Below are 25,178 nucleotides of genomic sequence, written 5' to 3'. Positions count from 1 at the left end.
TCATTTTGTATTTGTGTTCACCGACTCTACATTTTGACGGACTACATGTAAGTAACACGTGTGATCTTCCAAAAACATTCATTTCGAGTTTTTTTTGATACTTGTGCTCATATTTCCGCATATTCACCAAGTGACTAAATTGTGGTATACTATTTTTTTACGATTGCATAACATGTCGACTCGTACAAAAGACTTAATTTTTTAGTCAACAGATTCATGAATTCCAATTGACGAAGTGAACACTACAGTTGATAGAATTTTGTTTCACTTTGTGTTTTATCATACACAGCACAGTGCTATTTTTGCTTACACATTTGACCTACAGAAACTGTAGCAATATTTCGTCCAATTCTCATTGATTATGCATTGATAAAGATATTACACTCAACTGTTGGTTATAAATGAGTTGTAGTCGAGTGAAATCGTAAAATCAACAAAACGCCTCAACAAGAATATTGTTTGATGATAGTCGCTCTGTCGCTCGCTCTCCCAGTCTGTCTGTCTGTCTCTGCCTGTCTCTGTCTGTCTGTCTCTCCCCTCCCCCCCCTCTCTCTCTCTCTCTCTCTCTCTCTCTCTCTCTCTCTCTCTCTCTCTCTCTCTCTCTCTCTCTCTCATTTTAGAAACAGAATGACTATATTAGCAAACCAGATTAACATGGTAAACATACACACTACCCGACGGTTAAGTGATATATATAACAGTATAGCTCTCATGCAGTAAAATATACTTATACTTACTTATAGAAGAAACACTGTGCACCGTTAATGCAACTACAATCAAGCAGGCAATCGGGAACTCCTTAGGATTCATACTTCAACGCTTCACACTGTAGCAGCCAGTCAACTATGACAAGCTATTCTCTGTACCGATGAATAGCAATAGGGTGCAATCAGTTTTTACGGCCGGGGGGGGGGCGGTAAATCAGGGAGGGCACCTCCATTTGGGACTCAAAGAGGGGGGGGGGTCATCATTTTTACAAACTGAATAAAGGGGTGGGGTCACCTTATTTTCAACAACTGAACGAAATCACGAACCACCCTGCTGTACTTAAATTTCCATACAATAAATGTATGCCACGGTGCATACAATAAACCATAAACAATGGCTATGAATATACGTTCAAATATAATTTAACATAAACTCTTTATCTTTTGATACATCCCAAGCATATGACACGGAGTCATAACATTGCACCTTTTAAGCGACAGTTTTGTTAGAAATAACTTCTCAATATTGCAGGCCATTAGTTGCATTGTGTCATCATGTGGTATAAAAACTTGCATGTGTAGCTGTACACGTAACACATAAGAAATGAAATACCTTGAAATTTTCTGGACGGACTGACTCTAAAATCCGTGCCACTATTGACCTGAACATGTTAAATTGTACACAAACATAGCAAATAGAGACACACTTTCAAATAATTTATGAATTTGTATCTCTAAATTATTTGTGAACTTTTGAAACCCTAAAATTAGTGATACTTTTATGATATAACTAAGTTGTGTTTTACTTCTGAATGGTGCTCTAAATGGCCTCCAAAAGGTAAGCATTTTTCAAAAAGCTCTTACCGTCCCCCTCCCAACCCCCGTGCTTTTATAGCGTAGCGTGCACTACTCCCCATACTTTTTCCAGTTCTCTCCCTACTTTGAAACTTACTGAAACCCCTAGGTTTACAATTATATTAACTCCATTTCTAATATTGTACCGTTATAATTAGCTGAACTAATCTATAATGGTAATAGTTCACTCAATCTAAGAGATATCTTTAGAACTTTGGATTACTAAACCATGGATATTTTGCATGTCCATGAACAGACAATCATACTTCTCATAGGGTTCCTGTCTAAAGAGCTTTATACATGTGAAGCAATGGATTTGGGATAGCAATTACCACTTACACTTAAAATTACTGTAAATGTAAGAAGTAAAATTAACTATGCAGTGTTCTGTATTGTGCTTTGAGAATCTGCAGTGTCTTTTGCAAGAACAAGAAGAATATTGCTGGTCAACAGATGTCGGGGGGTGGGGGGTTAGTGTGTTTTTTTATTTGTGGGGGGGGGGGGAAGGGTGGATTGTTTTATGAATGACTCGCAGGGGGGGGGGTCACTATTTTAAAGTACAACATGACCAAGAAGTCACCGGCCCACCCCCGGCCGTACAAACTGATCGCTCCCTTACAGGTAAACTAGCGATGACCAATTTCTTAGAAAAGACGGTGTTATCAATTCCCATTAATTCTACAAAGGTGTTTATTGATATACACATTTGACTGGCCGCATATTTACATTGAGTGTATAGGTCGTGAACCGAATGAATACACATCATTACGCGGTCAAGGACACCAATCATTGAACAAGAAGGGACATATTTATGTTCGTACGTATATTTGTGCATACATTGGTTGCTATACAGCTTTGACATCTCTTTGTCAATATTCAATCTGTCCGTCTTTCTGTTTATTTCTCTATTCATATGTTTTTAATAACAGATAATAGCAAATGGATATTTATGTGTAAAGTCATGTACTAGAAATATACACTTATTGCGACGAGGCTCTGATTGCCTGGTTTCTATTAGTTCACCATCCTTTGTGTTGACTTAGACAACCATAATTAAATACGATAAGTGTAATATTTGTGGTGAGGACGACTTTACTTAGTATAAAATAATATACTTCTAATTTATATTAGGAAAGAAATAAAGGAGCCTTTAGTAATTAAAGGGGAGAGCCAGGGGAAATCAAGTCTGTTACATAAAATATGACCCTCCCTCAATTTTGTGTCTCCCAATACATGACTCTCCCCATCCACAATTTCAAAAACATGCGTTAAAATGCTATTAGGTGTGACAGGGGTACGAGTCCAAGAATAAATGGAAAGGACTTGATCCCACTGCTGCCACCACTTTCATAGCTGTAAAGCTTAGGTATTGGTGTTTCCCACTGCTACCACCACGTCAGTATCTGTGATTGGATAAAATTAGATCAGCTGACGGCCACAACTCCCAAAGACTAGATGGGTACACTCCTGACATTGTCGGAACAGACGTCAACATTATTACTCCTGTTAGACCAACTCCTTTCCTCACACCACACCTAACGATTCATTCAATGCGTGGTTGTTAGCAGCGATTTCACTGATATGTTCTGATATAGTACAATAGTGGCAATGGTGGGATGTGGCGGCAGTGGGATGTGGAACTGGTGGCCATTGACGTATGTTTTAGACACATGTACAATTTACATGTATTGTGTCACTGATTTATAGCAATGGTTACGGAGTGTATATTAATGTGTGATTACATACACAGACAATATGCAAATAGTTCAGACTATTTGCTTGGTTGATTTCGGCTGCGTCTTCTCAACACTAGGTTAGCCATTTGAATAATTTATTTACATGTACTTTAGTTGAAGCCTCGGCTGATAACGGCCAGTAAAATCATCCTACTTTGTTTGTAACCTATCCGCCGTGTCAGATGACTTCACTGGTATTACCACATGATTTGCGTCAATGAGGAGAGTAGAGCTGGACAGTAGACAGGATCAGCATATCGCCATTGTTGTTTTTTTGACACATTTTTGCATCAGATGAAACATATCAGATGTGTTTACCCAGTTTGTTTACAAATCACTTCCTGTACGTACAATAACAAACCTTTTTGTACATTAATTTGCTTAAATCTTTTGCACTATCCTGAGTAACTGACATAGAGTTCGTCTACATTACTTCACTTGTTTTAATGACTGAAGTAGAAAAAATACAGTAAAATTGTTTCAGTAATTGAAATGACACAAGCTGAGTTCAAAAACTGTTTACTCGTGAAGTAAACCATTGATTAATCTGTTGTTTTACAATGCTTATATCGATGCATATGTCTTCTATGACATTACTCTTGTCGTCTGCCATTATTAGAACAGTTGCTTTCAAGGTAAGAATTTACTCGACTTTTTTGTATGTATGAAAAATTACGTCATCGGATAAGGTATATAAGTATATCTTCATACCGAGTTTGAGTTCAGCCAATTACAAGTGATGGTTTATTATGCTGCAGTGAGTAGACGACTGCAAGTGCCGTTTGCATATGCAACGTATAAACCCAGCTTGTGATTGAAGTAGTAAAATACAGCAAAATTATTTTAGTAATTAAATTTCCATTTCTCAGCCATATGTCCACCTGAAGAAAACGAGTAAATAAGTGAGAAATGATTGAATGTTTACTGGCAGAAGATACACTTGGTCGCACTTCTAATTTGTATGTCTGATTCCACATGGAGTACTTTAAACCAATGCTTAGCAGTCGTGTAAATAAACAAACAAACAAGCAAACATGGTAGATCTGGTACGTTGCCTGATTTGACTATAAAATGTATGATTTTCAAGTTTGTCTAGAAAATAATGAATCAACTCACCAAACGTGAGTTGGACAGGTTTCAAATTAAAATGTCTGCTAAGCTTAGTGGAATGAACACACATCATGCATCTCAGGTGTAGCAGAAGGTATAGTTGGCAGGGCATTGCATAATCATGCATGGCTCCTAATGATATTGCAATAGCAAGTAAACAAGCTGTGGAGTTCAGTAAAACCGAAAATACCAAAAAGTCAATGTAAACAGTTTGTGGACATCTAAAAAGATGATTTTTTATGGAAAGTGATTAAGATCATTGACGTATACACGAGAATCGGAAAAGTAATTTTAAAAAAGCCACCTAACCAATGTTATTTTCTTGTGATGGTTGCAATATTTATATCCAACTTTAGATCTCACTCACAAGTGCAAGCTACAAAGTCCATACAGAGGTTTTATATTACAATTAAGGCCAGCTAAACGTGTTCAAACAAATTACATTTCAGGTGATGAAAGGATGGTTTGAGCGAAATAAACTTGAATGATCAACGTCTATTATCAACAACTCAATCTCAAAAGGGGCACAGACTGTTTATAGTATATAGTTTAATTGCTTATATACTATTATGCTTACTTACCAATTGTAAGTTCTATAAATAGCATGTATGCTTCAAAAAGCTTAGAATTCTACAGGTTGATTTATATACACAGCAATAAATACCCCAAGCTGTAGAAACCCAGCTTATGACTCTCAAGGTACTGAACCCTAAATTCACGTTTGATCGCAACAGATAAAATACCTTCTTACAGTATACGGATTATACAGGTCTTTCTGGAATATACTTATTCATGCTAGGATAATCTGAGAAAAACCTTAATGGTATCAACATCATTTCACTTACATAATTATTTATTTAATTAATGTTGCTTAATTTACAATCAGTACAAGTTAAAGACAAACTTTTGTCATTTATAATTACATTATAAAACATCAATCATGAATTTTAATGTTAATGCAAACAATTAAGCAAGCAAACAAATCAATCAAGCCAATTTTCCACTGGAATGCTTTATAACTCATAACACCGAAGATGTCTGAATTGGCTATTCCATATAGAAGTAGCCAACACACAGTATTACGGTAAGAACGTGGGTTGTAATTCCAGCCGAAATGGCGGTACTACCATCGTCTGCGAAAATAGACACAAAACAAACTTGAGATTAGGTTTCTTAATTACAAAATGGTGCAATTGATCCTCTGTGTTGGTAATAAAATATTTTATATGGCGGATTTAGGATCGGCTATTCGTCGTCTTCATTACTCTTAGCATATTATGTTTGCTATGTTATTAATCATCAGACCTGTCGATGGTGTTCAGGCATGTGACACCCCCTCCATCAACTATATCTACGTTACCCTGAAGCGTGTCACCTAGATCCTTTAATTTCATAACACTTCAATCTGCATCTTTGTTTCTTGAAGCATCAGATTCAGTCCTTAAGGGGAACGCCACTCCAGGAGATATAAACACTTTCATAAATTCTGGGTCCTGGAGAACCATTGCATGATTTTACCTCACCTACATTACACACGAATTCAGAGAAACAATGAATTGGGAATTTTGCTCTGGAACATAGAGCCTCGTGTGAGCAAGCAGACATGCATATGCAACAGGTGAACAAAGGCTGTTCATGCTCCCGACTGCTTACTCTCTTCATCAGTGAATGCGCCATGCATGATTTGTACATAAATACTTATATTACGCTACCATCGCCATTTACCACGTGTTTCCTAAGACAAGTTCTTACAGGGAACAAAATAAACGCAAATAATTTAAGTAATTTGAATAATTTATTTACCTTCACAAGGGGCGCACAGTTGTTCATCAGCAGCATTTCCACAATTCTCTTCACAGTCACATACTAATGATTGGTCAATACAAATGTCACCTGGACTACAACTGAACTCACCGGAATCTGTGCAATTTCCTGTTCAAATGATGAAAGGATGTAATATCAATTATATTAACTAATCTACATACATACATATACATACATACATACATACATACATACATACATACATACATACATACATACATATATACACACATACAGACAGACAGACACGCATGCACACACACATGAACATGCACACACATGCATATATGCCTGCCTGCATGCATGCATGCATACATGCATGCATGCAAACACACAGATTACACACACAGGCTTGGCAATTGTAAAATAGGTTTTTCTATATTTGTCAAGATGTCAATTCCTATCAGATTAGGTTAAGTCATCACACCATTACTAATGAATTATCATTACCTGTATTGAAAGATGTGAATATACAAATACAAATACAAATACAAATACAAATACAAGTACAAATACAAATACAAATACAAATACAAATACAAATAATATAAATACAAATACAAACCGGCTGCAGCTTCGAGTACGAGTACGAATACGAGTACGAATACGAATACGAAATGAATGCGAATTGACTTGACTGTGATTAGCACATCGTATCTGCATAGTTTTGGATTTCTAGGTGCTGAGAAATCTTAATCACATACATTCACTCACAGATAGACATTGCACCACAACACAGCAGAAAACAAATATACATTACACACATGATATTCATGTCTGCACTGGCCTTTTTCGATATATACAGGCTCAGTACAGGTTGCAACGCACCCAAGCTGATTAGAACCCGATGTATTGCACAGTTGCGATTTCTTTTGTCTGTTACGTCAACTGTCGTTGGTTCTTATTTAACCACAGGGTGCTCAGGCTCATTTAGTTCTGTTTACAAATATAAACAAAACAAAATAAACATACAAGTAAACAAACAAACAAAAACAAACAAACAAATAAACAAGTAAACAAACGAACAAACAAAATAAACTGACAAATGAGTAGATACATACATGAGTAAACGACAACAAACCAACGAACAACCAAACACTGCCCCCCCCCCCCCCAAATGGTCACATATGGAAATAACCGACAAGGGTTGAGACTGATCAAGTACTAGGAGTACTATTATAATTTTCATATCCTGAAAAAATGCCATAAATTGACTTCAGATCAGTCAAAAATCCACCTCGCTAGAACAAATATGCTTAGAACTCACATTTTTACCAGGCGAAATTGACAGCTAAATGAATAGAAAGGCTGAAATCCCGAGATCAGTCTCAACCCTTGTCGGTTATTTCCATATGTGACCATTGGGGGGGGGGGGGGGGGCAGTGTTTGGTTGTTCGTTGGTTTGTTGTCATTTACTCTTGTATGTATCTACTCATTTGTCAGTTTATTTTGTTTGTTTGTTTGTTTGTTTGTTTGTTTGTTTGTTTACTTGTATGTTTATTTTGTTTTGTTTATATTTGTAAACAGAACTAAATGAGCCTGAGCACCCTGTGATGTAACGGGCGTCCACAAAACATCAAACGACAGTAAACCTAACAGAGAAAAAGATGTAGTGTACAGCGACTGTACACTACGTCGGATATTAATTAGATGCAAGGCACCCTAATGTATGTTGAAATAAACTTTACCTGCAAGAGAATTAATACCACGTTGCCCTGACAACAGCTCAATATGACCTGATTCAAGTGTGAATGCGGGTGCATAATGTGTAGTTATTCAATGCATGCCATCAAGTCATCACCACAAAGGAGATCTGTCATAGATCTTTTGATCACAGTCTTTGTGTATCTCCTGTTTCCTATCCATTTGAGGAGAGTTAGCTCTATTCAACAGCTACATAATGGTTTCATTAAGTTTAATACGAGTCACTACTTACATCCAGTACAAGGTGTGAGTATCCCAACGGAGCAGTTAATGTGACCGTGCAATCCTTGTTACTGGTGTAGTATTGTGAACGTTGGGACCTCAACCTATCCCCGTAGCTAGTTATGGTGGTACCACATTCTTCACTCATGTAAACTGTTGAAAACATAAACAAATTTGAAATCAACCTTAACCTATACATGTACTTTGAAGTTCTCATAATAGGCACAAAATAATGTGAAATGGTCAAAGTCACATCAATATTTACCCAGCTTTTTGACTTAAACATTCATGTACTATACTGGGATAATGATAATAATTTCCAAACGTTGGGACCTGTAAATGGTCAAATCACGATGATTAATTTAAAAACACATGCTGTTGGGACGGCCGTGTGTTGATAATAGCTTGGAACCTGAGACAACTATAGCTATATAGTCTACAGTTGTCTGAGTTAGAACTGAAGTTGACAAGACTAAGGAAATCATTGCAGATTTAAGGAAAGACAGTATGGGTCACATTTCACTATCGATTCACGGTAAGAAGGTTGAAATTCTTGAAATATTCAAATTTACTTGGTACACTTATTTCAGATGATCTGAAGTGGGGAAAACATGTCGATAACGTTATAAAGAGAGCCCGTTATAGTCTTTCTGTCGCCGTTGCCAAAAGAGTTTCAGTGTCAGTAAAATTACCAATTTTACCATGACGTGGTCGAAAGTGTTCTAACTTTCTCGTTCACTGTCCGGTACTGCAATATTACAAAGAAAGACCATGCTATTTAGCTAAATAGAGTTGTTAACCAGACTTAAACTGAATGCCTTCCGTAAGGAATTTCATGATTTATGCAAGAAATTTAGCTCTATATCTGTGATTCGTCAAATCCCAACGAAAGATAGTTGTTAAAAATGTTGTTGAAATGCCCGCCACGCCTTTCAGCACAGGAAATCTTGCAATCCTCGACTTCACTCGGCTTTCGTGATCCCCTACGGGAAAATTGTCAAGATTTTGAGTGGCGCGCCCTCACTGTACATTGTACACTGATTATATAGAGGTCAATGTATAGGTCATCATTATTGATACATTGTCGCAAAATTTTCTTCGTAGGCTAGGCGAGGCTTGGTCTATTTTCCATATTTTGACCACACACATGATTTGGGTATAAATTATAGATTATTACACTAGATAAATATGTGAGAGTGTATTTATATCCTGAGATACAGAGCTAGATAAATGATTATGTACAAGCCTTGCAACAAACAGCGGTAGTTTGTTATTGAGAGAAATCGGAAAAGAACACGGTAAAAAGGAGACGGTTCGAGGTCAATATAATACTTCCTTAACTTCTAATCGAAAATCTAAAAAGACACAATTTCTCTTTATTCATCTGCGCATTAGTGTGTGAAATTTGAAAATGATAAGTCCATATTTGACGAAATTGAAACGATGATAAATATTTCACCTGTTTGTGAACTCTGCGCTCATTGAATTTGTAAACCTATTTTAAGGCCAAGAAAAAAAAATTGTTTTCTGGTGAGTTTGAATCACTTAAATACCCTGTCTCAGTCTTATTTTTTCTCGTGTTTGTGCAGCCAATGCAGAGTGCAGATCCAAGGGAAACACAAAATAAGGTTTGCACATACAAAACCCCTGAAAACAGAGTCTTTCTCAGTGTACATGTAGAGCTATGTAGAGCACGAGTTTAAAGTTGGCATCCAGATTCAGGTAGCGTCATATTGAGCGTCAGATAGCCTCAGATTTGAATACACCCGACGGCAGGGAAGCAGAATCCTTCCCTGTTGTCTCAACGGTATTATTTCAGGTTTGAGTCTGTTGGGTGTCTTCGGATCTGAGGCCATCTGACGCTCAATATAACGTTCATAAGATAACACTACCTGAATCTGAATCTGAATCTGAATCTGACGCCAACTTTATACTCGTTCGATCGATTAATTACTCAAATTGGTCATTAATATTCATCAGATTATTACCAAAACCTAATCAGTTCTTGCCATTACCCTACGGAAGATGTCTATGAAATTTCGTTTGAATTGATGAAGCCGTTTTTTCGGAAATCGTGACACACACACACACACACGCACAGACACATGCACAGACACACAGACTTCATCGCTATATTAAGACCTTCCTTACGGAAGGTAAAAATGCGTCTTTAATTATTTGGGCAGATCTTCCTTCCCTTAAATCACTCTTCATTGATCGCATCACGAGGAAATCAAAATCAATAAGGCCAAATAAAAAAATTGTTTGGTTCCGGTTACCCGACCCCACTTACTTTTTCACGCCGACCCTAAACTTTTGTTTACGTATTCGAGAGAAAACAATAACAAAATCGCGAAAATCGTGGGTGTGGAACCTGACATCAACTTAAAACGACAATATAAAACTATTCTTCCAATCTGTAATGGCTGCACATCTGATAGGAAGAAATAAACATCACAGACACCATTTGAAAAACAATGGTAAACCTGAACTAGACACTCTTACATAAAAAAAAATGTACAATACAATAAAATAGATACAAATGTAGTTTACCTAACCCACCTATTTTAAAAGTGAATGTAATCGGAACCACACAATTTTTTTACGCCTAATCAGCGATGAATTTCACCCTGCACACAATATGTTTGAATTACTGCCTTCAGGGTCACAGTATAGAAGAATTACATTATCGACTTTTTTACCATATAGATCATATTATGTCGTTGCTTTTAATTCATGTCGCCCATTGTATTTTATCTTATTTTATATTCTGTACCAGTTTTATGTGGTTTTATTTTATCTGCGAAACTGCATGAATTTCCATTGTAAGCATTTGCGTTTATATGTGGCGATGAAGTTATTACATGTATTATTATTACAGAACAAAGACACCGCAGATAACTAAAAAATGTGGTAACAATTGAAATATTACAATGACGAAACACACTAGAGACGATGATGGTTTCCAACAAATGGCACAGTAAGCAACTGGACCGAGTTCTTTCCGTTTAGTTCTTACTTTAATATTCCTAACATTCCGATTTCTTGTTGGGTACTGGTGATTTATAAGTGCTGGAACATGGTGATTGATTGAGTTTATGGTCTCAGACTGGTTTAACACTTGGGAAGCAAACTTGCGACATATCTGACGTCGAATCTCTAAGGACTCTGAGTTCAGACGTAATTATGATTCCTTATAGGTACTAAAAGGATAAATGATTCTTAAAGCTCTCCTTTGAATGCTTTCTATCTGAGCAAGGGCATGAGGCAACAATTCTGGTGTCTATAACAATATTGAATAACGTGAATATAGACAACATCAACAAGTTTTGTCAAGTTCTTGTTTATCATTATTTCAGTATCCCGAATCGCTAATTAATATCTAATTATAATACAAAGAGAAACACATATATTTAACTCGATCGAATTGCACTGGAATACAAATAGAATGTACGGGACGCCGGACGCTGCTGCGGAGTGTACCGATTGAATAGCGCCCCCAACGGCCGTATAATTTACTTCTCTGTCTTATCGCGAGATCGAATGATTCGAATCTTGGAATTTGAAAATTCAACCTCCACGCGCTCAACATTTGCTCAATTTGCTCATTTGGTAAAAAAGGAAGGGTAGGACACTGTGGTGTTCTTTTTCGTCGTAAGATCGAAACCACATCACCCTCGTTCACGGACGCTTTCTGTTTCGGGCAAACTTACGAGTATTTGTTTACGCAGTCAAATGATCTTGTTACGGTTTCTCTTTCATTCAAAGGTATATTTTGAAGAGACACAGATATGACGACTAATGTTTAATGATTATTTTTACGTAATTTTATGAAAATAATATAGACCGGAATCGACTGTGTGTTCGAGCCTACCGCAACTCTACGGCACCAAATATTGATTAAACCAAGATATTATCAATTTTGTTTTTGTTTATATCCCTCGCAAAAGACGCACCGTTTCGGAGCTTCAGTTCATATAATATGCTGTTTCAGCAATCTGTTTTTAAATCCCGCAAAAGCCACAATGTACTGCAACATGCGAAATATATATCTCACCACAAGAGGGCAGCAGGTGGTTTCGAGCTTCGAGCGAAAATTCATGGGTCACTACATGTTCGATTTCAAGCGTCCTGGTTGGTTTATTCGATGTCGTGTCCTACCCCTCTGTATTACAAGTTTAAGCAAGGAATGCGTTCAGAGCTCGAGCATGGCAAACAGCGCGTCAGCTGTCGCGAGAGAACTAAGCGTCGATTTTGCACCATGATCGATCATGTTCCATTAAAGCATTTACAGACTAAATTTATCCTTATACTTTCTTTTCCTTTATTCTATTTTAGAGTCTTCCATATTTATATAAACTTTTTCTGCGATTATTAAAAATGTTTCCAGAAATACATACGTACAAATCATTTCTGGCCTAATATCCAAAATAACAAATATGTGTGTATAATGAGTTTATTAAAATATACTTTAAATAAAGAAATAAGTATGTAAATGAGACTCATAGCTAACTTGGGCCTTTGTCACCTGTATCACATCATTATCATTTTCGGGTTTCACCAGAATTGTTGCCTCATGCCCCTGATCTGAGATCTTCAATGGCCAAAAGATACATGCATGTCCTAACTTAGGTTGAACGAACTAAGGACGTTTTAGCGCGTGTACAGTCGCGCTAAATCTACGTATACTCAGTACTGGTAATAATAAGTCAAATAGACAGATATTCAGATTCTGGGGCCGATCTAGACCAGTACTTTTATATTTAAGATACCACATCTGACATGGAGTCTTGTTGGGCGAATGATTATATAACAAGGTCCAAGTCTGTAATTTTCCGTATCAATCTTTTGATGCTTCGGCTTGGCTCTGAATGTTGAAAGACATTCGCCAAAATTTGAACAACCATCATGCCCTATTCAACCTTTGAATTGATAGGAGAGAGGGCAGCATTTTTTCATAAGTGCACAACTAGGATTCACCATATCATCTCCAGAGAATTCAGTAAGTTTAAAAGGGTTCCTGTACTATTATAGGTCTGTGTACGTGATAATAATAATTGTAAACCTCTGCCCAGACCTTTGTTTGGGATTAGGAGAATTCTACAGTTACCTTTTACTGATAGTTAGAGGTCAAGTGAGAGGTCATTAACTGAAAATAATCGGACACTATTGGGTAAAGCTTCATTATTTTGTCCGAGGCGCAGACGAGCTTTTAGGGTTCTCACCAGAGAGTCAACCTTGTTATCTACAGCCCCGTTACATAAACTCTTACCTTTTAATCCGGCAGTGGCGTTCGGTCGCCCTTGCAAGCTACTGATCTAATGAGCATACAATTGGACTGACTCCATATTCGGATATATTGTTTACCTAGTTGTGACAGTGGTAAGTGCATATTATAAGGAGTAACTTGTATGCCACATTACAATCCACTGTGTTAGTGTTGGCAGTAACCCAATTTAAAATCAAAACCTTTTACACGTTGTTTGACTTTTTGCACTATATTGAATAACTAACACGGACACAGCTACATTACTTCATAATGTTTTGCAAATGAAATAGAAAACATAGAAAATCGTTTAAGTGATTAAAATTCCATATCATAATCTTATGGCCACTTTAAGAAAACTAACGAGGAAGTAAATAAGTGAGAAATGGTTGAATGTTTACCTGTCACAAGGTACACTTGACCGGTACCCCACTTCTAATTTTCATATCTGACTCAACATGGAGTAATTTGAACCAATGTTTTGTACTCGTGAAAACAAGCAAGCAAACAAAACCATTGTATATCTGGTACGGTGTTGAATTTACTTAGTCCAAGCTACAAAACAGCTTGTTCCTTTAGAGCTTTATATTACAATGATGGGTAGAAGTCAGTTAAATGTGTTCAAACAAATTGAATTTCAAATAATGAAGGGATTTGTTTAGTGAATGCCAATTACCTTAAACTTGGCTAAAATGATCAGATATTGTAGCTATACTTTTAAACAAGTAAGAATCAATGATTTTATAAAAATTATATAGGATCTTGACACGACTCTTGCTTTGAATTTTGTAAAATATTCTGATCACGTGAGTCTTACTGTTCAATCCTTAAAACATTTGATACATACCTGTAGCACAGCCGAACTTAATGTTGGCAGCTAGAGAAAACAGGAAGAGGACGAACAACACTTGAATAGCCATTCTCTGTTGTCAAACAAATATGCATAAAATATCTTTTCTGTCTGATGTAATGTAACAGGTGCTTGGCCACCAGTCTATTACGTTTGTATACTAAACTACGGAATCGTCTCTCTAGTGATGAACTATAACCCAGGACTGTTCCACTGGGTTGCCAATATGAACGATCATGGGTGTGCAGGTTATTGTAATTTGGAACAACGTCATGACGAGACTGACCAATAACATCTCACATTTCAAACAAAGACGTGTGGTCGATTGTTATCTCTGCTACTTTTTTTGAATTGCACAGTATTACTTTTACCTATATTTTTCTCTTTTTTGCTGTCTTTCGCAAGTCTTTATTTTTTGTATGCATTTCAGTGATTTGAATTTTCCCTGCATTCTTTCCTTGGTGTGACGTTATGTTAGTATAGTTTGTGTATCTGTGGTTGTATTAAAGTTTTAATACCTTGGATGTATTTACATTCTAGCTATAGCTACTTTCCTAAACAACAATAACAAAATGATAATATAATAAAACAAACATTTAGAAGTCAGATAGCACGTCTTGATCTTGATGGAAACAAAACAACATACCACTATTCAAAAGACTAGCAGGAAGTATTCCAGGGTCAGAGGTTGTGTAAGGATGTGTTGGAACATGTATCATGATCTCAGCCATTGAAAAGAGACAGTTATATACATGTGTATATTCTTTACTTCCTGCAAAGAATTTTAATAAGCAATGCCATATGAATCATATATTATTACTTTTTGCAGTAGAAACTGATGAGAACATTACAGAATCTTGATGAAGGAAAACTATTCGTTTTAAAAATAACCAAGTTTAATCAATGCCAGTCAGCTTTCAATTCCGAAACTGGACCTTACTATTCTTGTTCAAGAATTATATCCATTGTTTATCTGTAAACAGCACTATGTAGTACTAGCTAGAACAGTTGCTAGAATTTCAAATTTACACCAAGAAAGCAATAATTTGAAATGGCGCAGTTTTCTGTACACATCGAGTACCTTATTGTTTACATTTCCATTGTTGATATAAATTATACACATACCTTTAAATTGGCATAGATACGAATTTCAGCAGCAGTGGGAGGGCCATTTTTGTTATCTGAAAACGTCAATTATGTACTTACAATTCCCTGGTTCATTGTACTGATCACCATACGCCTACATGTTGTATTAATTTTATGTGCTAAACAGAGATTTTCAAAATCACAAACGTGACTCGCTCGAGTGTTGAACCCAACTATGGTATGAGCATGAAAGGCGGGATTTGTTTTCTGTTTGCTTGTGTTTTATTTTCGACGTGCTGATCCTGATGTGCACGACTACCTCAAGCGTAACATTCTTTTAATTACAATATTGACCCATTTTGTATTGGTTATATGTGTAGGTACGTACTTACACAAGTTGACATTAATTTCGTCCTTGGCAACCGTGAAAGTACCCTTTGTCTTACTGACACGACGTCGCATTCAAATGACACACTCGAACTTACTCTACCAAGTAATGGCCATTTCAATTTAACTTTTAGACTCGATACATAACAGAAGAGTGTTTTATCGTTTCATCCTCGTCACATTAAGGTAGACAATGGCGCAGAGACCAACTTCGCAAAATCAAAAGTTATTCAAATATTTCCAAACATTGTAATTTGAAAGCTAGCTGTGGGTCCGATTGACGCAATGAAAGAAATTTAGGGCTCACTTCTCGTTTTCACGGAAATAATCTTTGATTTTCCCTTACAGTATAATAAACACCGATTGGTGTCCATGTTAGAGGTTCAAGTCCATTATAACATCCTTTTGACATGTTTCAGAAACTTGATTTGCATAAATCTTTTTGGTACTTGTACAGAGATCACATTTATCTTGAGCAAATATATAACTGCAAATTGTTTTATTTCCATGGCGCATTCTACCTTAAAGTTACACTAGCAGCAACTAGCACGTTTTTTGAAGCTTTTTTGTCACTATAGATATAATAATACTCGTTATATCGTATACCCTGCAATGTATTGATCGCCTGTCGGTAAACATAAGCTTATTTGTATAGAAATGCATATAGCATGGTGCAATGTATTCAATCAAATTTATTTTTGGGTCCGCACCCAAAATATATGCGCCCCAATGAATCACGATTTCAACTTATTACTATCCTACTTAAAAATAAAATAAAACTCTAACTAATATGTACAATTTCTAGTTATTGATATTTTTATTAACAATTTCCTGTGTATAAATAGTTGGATGTCTAGATCTGGGAAATAATAGCCCAGTTGCACCTAGTACAGGTTTAAGTTAAATAAACATGTTGGTTTGTTTTACAAGTCTAAACATATATACAGTTATCTTGCTCAGACTAGGATAAGTTTCTTTTAGAACCCCCCCCCCCCCGGTAGTATATGAGTTGAGATTGTAAACACACTTTTGACACTCTCTGGAACGACTCTGGAATGACATTACAATTTCTAGTATTTTCTCCTGCCAGAATCTAAATACCAAATATCGTCTTGGAATTTTTTCTTCAATATATATTTTTATTCATAGGAAAGTTTGTTCGCAATGTTTTTGGATCCCTAGAATCCCAATACCAAAATTCATCTAGGAATTCACTGGAACGACATAAATATACAACATTCTTTTTATATATTTTTTAATGCATAGGAAAGTTTATTCGCAATCACAATCTGTTAGTCAATATCTTTTCTAACACTGTTTTCCAACACCATTTCCTTCTTCTAGATGTTTTTAATCAAATTTTATAATGACCATATGCCATTGATGTTATGCCATCATCAAGTAACTATTTTTTATCAAAACAGCTCAATGACACTTTGTTAATTTCATAACTGCCTAAATGATGGTTCATACTCCTAATTGTTTTCATTGTGTGATGCATCTGGTTACATAAACAATAATGTACGCCCTCCCAGCCCATAATGGACGGAAGCAAACTTAGAACGACATAATGGGCGAGGCGACAGCCAAGCCCATTATGGAGTGCAAAGTTTGCTTGAGTCCATTATGGACTGGGAGGGCGTACATTATTGTTATTATTTTATAGTTTTGCCAATTCCAGTGAATTTGTAGACCGAGAAACGCAAAACAACGTATGATATACACAGCGCTGAACATCGTCTGCCATGTTCGGCCCGGAAGCTGAATACTAATCATAGCGACACACATACGTACACATATACACTTCACTGAACTGCTGTGAACACAAATTTGTTTCATTTTAATTTCAGTCCTTTTTTAAAAAAATGCTTATGGTGTTTACCCCATAATTTCCCTGTTCTTAAATACCCACACCTTTATTGCCTTACGGACATGAGCTTGTATTATTATGCTCGTTCCAGGGCCGCGATGCCCAATAACGGAGTACATTATCAGTAATAATGTACAACGATGACGTCACAAAATTCACTGGAATTGGTAATGCTATAATATAATATTCAATAATGTATCATAATAATTCCCATGGTATTTGCTTTTTAATAATATTCTTAAAATACATATTTAAACAGTTCAATCCTTAAAGTGAAGACAATCAAAATGAATACTGCATCTCTAAATGCAATTGGTAATAACAAAAGCAAGAAGTAGATTAATTATTAGCAAAAGATAATTTAAAAGATATAAAATGCTTTAAAGAATTTCTGTTAATATCATAATACATTACCTTAATATCATAAAAAAAAGTGTAGTAGTAACATCCAATACAGGACTTATCAATAGTTATAAAATTCACATTTTGAATAATAATTTTTCATCAAGATGCAGAGCCAAGATAATCGTGGGCTCACTACCCAACGATATGTTATTAGATGAAAATGAGGGTAACCACAAGTATCCCTGTCGCTACATTTGCAAATGTACACCTGTCCAATTAATATCGTATCAAAACTAAAACTGTCTGATGATACAAATCATCTATTTTACAGAATAACATATCAAGAATATTATGTGTTATAACACTCCTCAAAAACAACGTTTCTAGGAAAGTGTTGAATCTCCATGCATAGTTGTTACTATTTTAAAGAAATAGTACTTATTTACATTTGACAAGAATAATTATTATAATTATTATATCATGAGTAAGTATTATTCTACGAGACCGCATTTCATGGATTGTTACCATGGAAACAAGTACGATCAACTGCTGTTTGCAAAGTTTTGTAAAATCGTCACAAATTAAAAAAGTACATATTGTAGTACTTGTGCTTAAGCAAATATTGTTTGAACATTTTGTAATTAATATATTCATTGATTATATGCTGTTCTCCTTCAAAGGGTCCTCTTTACACTGTACATAGACGAAATGAACATTGTTTAAATGTATCTGGTATTTCTCAACCGCATGGATTTTCAGTGATAAATCTGGATATTATTTGACGGAAATTCTGAACGTTGTGAATTTGTGACGTAACTGTGACGCAAGACCATTTATCACCCATGCATTCAGTATTCTCATGCTATGAACATTAGTCTTCCTGTGGGTTCAGTAGATTTGTGAATCTTATGTGGTCCAGTCCTCGAATTTGTAGATGATGTTTCAGCGGATTGTTCAGGCTCCACTTGCTTTGCAAGGATTTTCCTTGTACATACTGTACAGATCACAACTATCATCAATGAAAGTGGAACCACGACTGCGAGGACTATACCAAGGGTAGAGGCAGGTGATAAACCCTTAATACTCCTTGCACCTTAAGATGAATAGAAGGATATGGCAATAAGGATAGGGTAAGAGAAATTGGGAGAGATGGAGAAAAGAACTGGTCTTGTTCTAACATATATAAAATATATGTTTACAAAAACCTTGTTAGTTGACAGTTGACGTCTTCGTAGCAAACAAAGTCTGCCTACACAGGTATTTAACGGTATCACCTTCCATTATTTTGCAGTGGTTAAATCTTTAGGAAATAATACCACACGCACGCACACATACACATCCATTCATCCATTCATCCATGCATACACATACACATCCATCCATCCATCCATACACACACATACACACATACATACATACATACATACATACATACATACATACATACATACACACACATCCATCCATCCATCCATCCATCCATACATCCATACATCCATACATCCATCCATCCATCCATCCATCCATACATACATACATACATACATACATACATACATACATACATACATACATACATACATACATATATTGTGTGCATAAGTGTATGTACAAAAGTAGATAAATTCTCCAGGTGAAATTAGTATGAATCAGTTTATAAAGTGTAAAGATTGTGGAGAACAACTAAAATGTCATGCGAGTACAAATTATCACCTACCAGTTTCACAGTTCGTTCCTGAGAACCCGTCTGCACAGTTACACTGGTATGAATCTACCAGGTCGACACAAACACCATTTTTGCATGGGCTTGATTTACACTTGGAGATATCTGAATCTGGACAGAATACCAGCATATCACTTTCTCTACATGACAACGAGTGTTATATTAAGACTTTGCAAACATACTATATTATGATCCCCAAATTATTTTAGTGCCAAATTAATGCTTATAAATCCCTCATTGATTTTTAATTAAAGAGGTAATTGTTTTCATATTTGAGTATCCTTCTTTTAAAATTATTTTGTAAAATATATCCAGCCTTGATTGCATAATGAACTCATTTTTTATATAGAACACGATAAGAAATGGCAACCATCATTGGTAAGTATGACGTTACTTCCTGTGAAATTTTCCCACAAACCCTCGCAGGAAACAATCCCTCATAGGGAACACCAAAATGGTAAAAGTGTAGTAGGGCCTCTATATAAAATTTCAAAGTTATAGTCACTTGGAATTAATAATTTCCCCTAATGTTGTCGAAATGATACTAGAAAGTAATTATTATTAAGGAACAAAGCATCAAATTATTATAAATTGTGATTCTTGTGGAGCATAATGGAACAAAAAATCTTAGGAAGAAAACTGTTATAAATGAACTTGTTTCTAATTCTTACCTGTACTTGCATTATTAATCATTTCAGCCGCGAACATCTCCTCAGTTGAATGACAAATGTACGAGGTGATCTTATCCTCGCATATCCCGTCTCCGCATGGGTTTGAGGCACACTCATTAACATCTGTAGATGTAAACGAAAAGAGAAAAAGAATAAGTGGAGAGACCATACAAGACAACGTCGTTCGCCAAGAATGTCAAGAGTGACGTAGATCATTGGTAAGGTATCCTTGTAGAAAAAGTATGATTATATATGTTTGACTCTTTATCCTATTCACTCCTTGTGGTTTTAAGGTAAAGATGAGAGAAAAGATTTTCGATTCCAGGCATTTTAAAATTCACTACTTGGACAAACTATCTTTAGGTATAGCTATTACAATAATTCATAGGCGAATAACTATGGTAACTTAAATTTGTTTTTTGAAAAGTCACTCTTAAATCACTTTCAATTTTAGCCTCACCAGTTTCACAGTTGGTGCCACTGTAACCATCTTCACAATTACATTGGTAAGAGTTGTCCATGGTAACGCAAACACCATGTTCACAGGGGTTCGATTCACAATTGTCAGCAGCTACGACGACGACGACGACAACAACAAACAAACAAACAAACAAACAAACACACAAACACAAACACAAACAAACAGACAAACAAACAAACACAAATAAATAAATAAATAAATAAATAAATACAAACAAACACAAACAAGCAAACAAACAAACAAACAAACATCAAAATAGATGTTTATTACTATAAACACAAAAATATTATTGGGTTCAACTTTGTTGTGAAAGATTGGGTACCGTTTGACAATTTGTGACAAGAACCCCAATAATTGGCATCATAACTTGACTCTCAAGGATATTACTGTTTGAAAATTACACCTTTATTTATTTCTACTACAACAACAACAACAACAACAACAACAACAACAACAACAACAACAACATCATCATTATTATTATTATCATCATCATCATCATCATCATCATCATCATCATCATCATCTTCATCATCATTAATCCACTGGAATTTGAAAGTTGTTGTTCGTATTTACCTTTATCAGTAATTGGTTCAGTTTCCATTGATTCAGATGTACCCTCTTGGACATTTGAATGACATGTGTATGAGTTTACCTTATCCTCGCAAATTCCGTCTCCACATGGGTTCGACGCACACTCATTGACATCTGTTGATGTAAATGAAACATCATATTTCTGTTGTTAGAACTAGAGCAGAGATACCATTTGTCATGTCAACGTCGTTCGATATCATGAGTGGCATAGTTCTGAAATAGTTTATTATCGGTAAGGTATCCTTGTAGAAAAAGTACGACTTATATCTTTATTAGATGCCTGACTTTGTTTTATTCACTCGTTGTGGTTTAAGGTAAAAGCTGAGAGAACGGGCTTTCGCATCCATACTTTTAAAAGTCACTCATTTGACAAACTATTTTAGGTATATGTATTACAATAATTCATAGGCAAATAAATATGGTAATTTCTGTCTGCAGGTCTTAAATTTGCTTTTTGTTTTTGCAAACGTCCCTCTAAAAATCTCTCCGTTTTGACTCACCAGTTTCACAGTTGGTGCCGCTGTAACCATCTCCACAATTGCATTGGTAAGAATTGTCCATGGCAACGCAAACACCATGTTCACAAGGATTGGATTCACACGTGTCAGCAGCTGCAACAACAACAACAACAACAACAACAACAACAACAACAACAACAACAACAACAACAATAACACCAAAAATAATAACAACAAAACATTCAAAATGGCATATTAGTATAAACAGGAAAACATGGTGGTAAACTTCATTGTATATGATTGAGTACCGACTGACTACTTTTGACAAGCATAACAACTTGACTGTCATGGTTATGTGGGTTTCTTTATTTTATCAACAATAAAACAACAACAACAACAACAACAACAACAACAACAACAGCTGCGAATACGACGACTACATCATCTTTTCGAAAATTGAAAAATTGAAAACTCATGTTAACACTTACCATTATCAATAAGTGGTTCAGTTGTGATTGGTTCAGCAGTAACCTCTGCGACATTTGCACGACATACATATGAGTTTATTTTATCCTCACAAATGCTGTCTCCACATGGGTTTGACTTACACTCGTTAACATCTATCAATGACGAAGAATGGTGTAATAATTATAGCGACAAATAATACGGCTGTTGATCGGTTACCTAATTGTGCAGTCGAATAAAAACGCAGAAGGAAATCCGATGGACAACATTTGAAAATAAATAACCAAAATGTACATGTTCGCACAGGAGGGAATACATAGCGAAAATATTGACTCAGAAAAACCAGCATGTCGTTTCAGATAATGCATTGGGCTGATAAAGAATATAATTTGAATCGTTAGCTTAATCACCTGACTTGGCAGAATGGCAGCATTCTGAACAAAGACTTGTTTATCATCAGCAAGTTATTCTTGTAGAAAGGTGTCAATTAAATCTTTATTAGATGTCTGACTTTTTGTTTTATTATATCTTTTAGATCTATTAGATGTCTGACTCTTTGTTTTATTATATCTTTTAGATCTATTAGATGTCTGACTCTTTGTTTTATTCTATTTGTTCTGATTTGAATGTAAAGCTGAGAGAATCGAATTTCACATCCATTTTAAAAATCACTGTTTTGACAAAAAAGTATGTTTAGGATAGTTATTACAAGAATTGATAGGCTAACAAACTGACAGCTATAATTTCTGTCTGTATGTCATAAATCTTTTTTTGCAGAAGTCAGGCTTATTTCACACATTTTTGACTCACCAGTTTCACAGTTGGTGCCATAGTAACCATCTTCACAATTACATAGGTAAGAATTGTTCATGGCAACGCAAACACCATGTCCACAAGGGTTGGATTCACACGTGTCAGCAGCTGCAACAACAACATCATCAGCATCATCATCATCATCATCATCATCAACAACAACAACAACAACAACAACAACAACAACAACAACAAAAAGAACGAAAACAAAAACAACAACAACAATAATAATAATAATAATAATAATAATAATAATAATAATAAAAATGATAATAATAACAACAAAAACAACATCAAAATAAAATGGAATATTAGTATAAACAGGAAAACATCATGGTGGTAAACTACATTGTGTTTGATTGACTACTTTTGACAGCGCTCCAATATTAGGCATCACAACTTAACTGTCATGGTTATGTGGTTTCTGAAATTACATTTGACGCTGTCTTTTCTTTATCATCATCATCATCATTACCATCATCATCATCATCATCATCATCATCATCATCATCATCAACAACAACAACAACAACAACAACAACAACAACAACAACAACAACAACAGCAGCAGCAACAACAACAACAACAACAACAACAACAGCGAATACGACGACGACATCATGTTTTGGAAATTGAAATCTCGTATTAACATTTACCTTCATCAATAATTGGTTCAGTTGTGTTTGGTTCAGCTGTACCCTCTGAGACATTTGTATGACATACATATGAGTTTATCTTATCCTCACAAATGCTGTCTCCACATGGGTTTGATTCACACTCGTTAACATCTATCAATGAAGAATGGTGTAACAGTTATAGCGACAAATAATACGGTTGTTGAAGGATGACCTACTTGTTCATGTATATAAAAATGTCAAAGAAATCCCATGGAAAACATTTGCAAAGAAGTACCCAATTATAAGTGCATGTCAATATGTGATGGATGTCAACACTATTTCCTGTAGCAAATATTACAAACTGTTATTTTACATGTTTGTACGAGAGGGAATACATAGCGAAAATGTTGGCTCACAAGAGCCAGCATTCCGTTTCAGATAACCAAATGTTTTGGGCTGATACAGAAGATAATTTTAAATTTAGTTTAATCATGTGACTTCTCAGAGTTGCAGAATTCTGAGCTAAGTATTGTTTATCATCATTAAGGTATCCTTGTAGAAAAGGTATGAGTTATATCTGACTCTTTTTTGTTGTTGACTCGTTTTGATTTGAAGGTAAAGCTGCGAGAATCGAGTTTCGTATCCAGACATTTGAAAATTGACTCTGTTGACAAACTGTATCTTTAGGTAATTATTACAAGAATTCACAGGCCAACAAACTATTATAATTTCTGTATGCATGTCGTAAATCTTATGTTTGCAAAGGTCACGCTTAAGTTACTCTGAATTTTGACTCACCAGTTTCACAGTTGGTGCCATTGTAACCATCTTCACAATTACATTGGTAAGAGTTGTTCATGGCAATGCAAACACCATGTCCACAAGGGTTAGATTCACACGCGGCAGCAGCTGCAACAACAACATCATCAGCATCATCATCATCATCATCATCATCATCATCATCATCATCATCATCATCAACAACAACAACAACAATAATAATAATAATAATAATAATAATAAAAAAATGATAATAATAATAATAATAATAATAACAACAACACCAACATCAAAATAAAATGGAATATTAGTATAAACAGGAAAACATCAATGTGGTAAACTACATTGTGTATGATTGGGTACCGACTGACTACTTTTGACAGAGCTCCAATATTAGGCATCACAACTTAACTGTCATGGTTATGTGGTTTCTGAAATTACATTTGACGCTGTCTTTTCTTTATCATCATCATCATCATCATCATCATCATCATCATCATCATCATCATCATCATCATCATCATCAACAACAACAACAACAACAACAACAACAACAACAACAACAACAACAACAACAACAACAACAACAACAACAACAACAACAGCGAATACGA

The 25,178-nt window shown here is 35.5% G+C and overlaps 1 long non-coding RNA gene across 1 annotated transcript; it reads right to left on the bottom strand.

Annotated features, from left to right (window-relative positions):
- Positions 1–5,282: 5,282 nt before the first annotated feature.
- LOC144436720 (uncharacterized) lies at positions 5,283–8,309 on the bottom strand. Its single transcript, XR_013480975.1, has 3 exons — positions 8,169–8,309; positions 6,212–6,340; positions 5,283–5,541 (listed from the first exon to the last, which is right to left on the bottom strand). It is a non-coding gene; the product is annotated as an uncharacterized LOC144436720 (long non-coding RNA).
- Positions 8,310–25,178: the final 16,869 nt, after the last annotated feature.

The sequence above is a fragment of the Glandiceps talaboti genome, chromosome 6 (assembly GCF_964340395.1).
Source record: "Glandiceps talaboti chromosome 6, keGlaTala1.1, whole genome shotgun sequence".
NCBI classification, from domain to species: Eukaryota; Metazoa; Hemichordata; class Enteropneusta; family Spengelidae; genus Glandiceps; species Glandiceps talaboti.
This window is presented reverse-complemented; position numbering and strand designations above follow the sequence as displayed.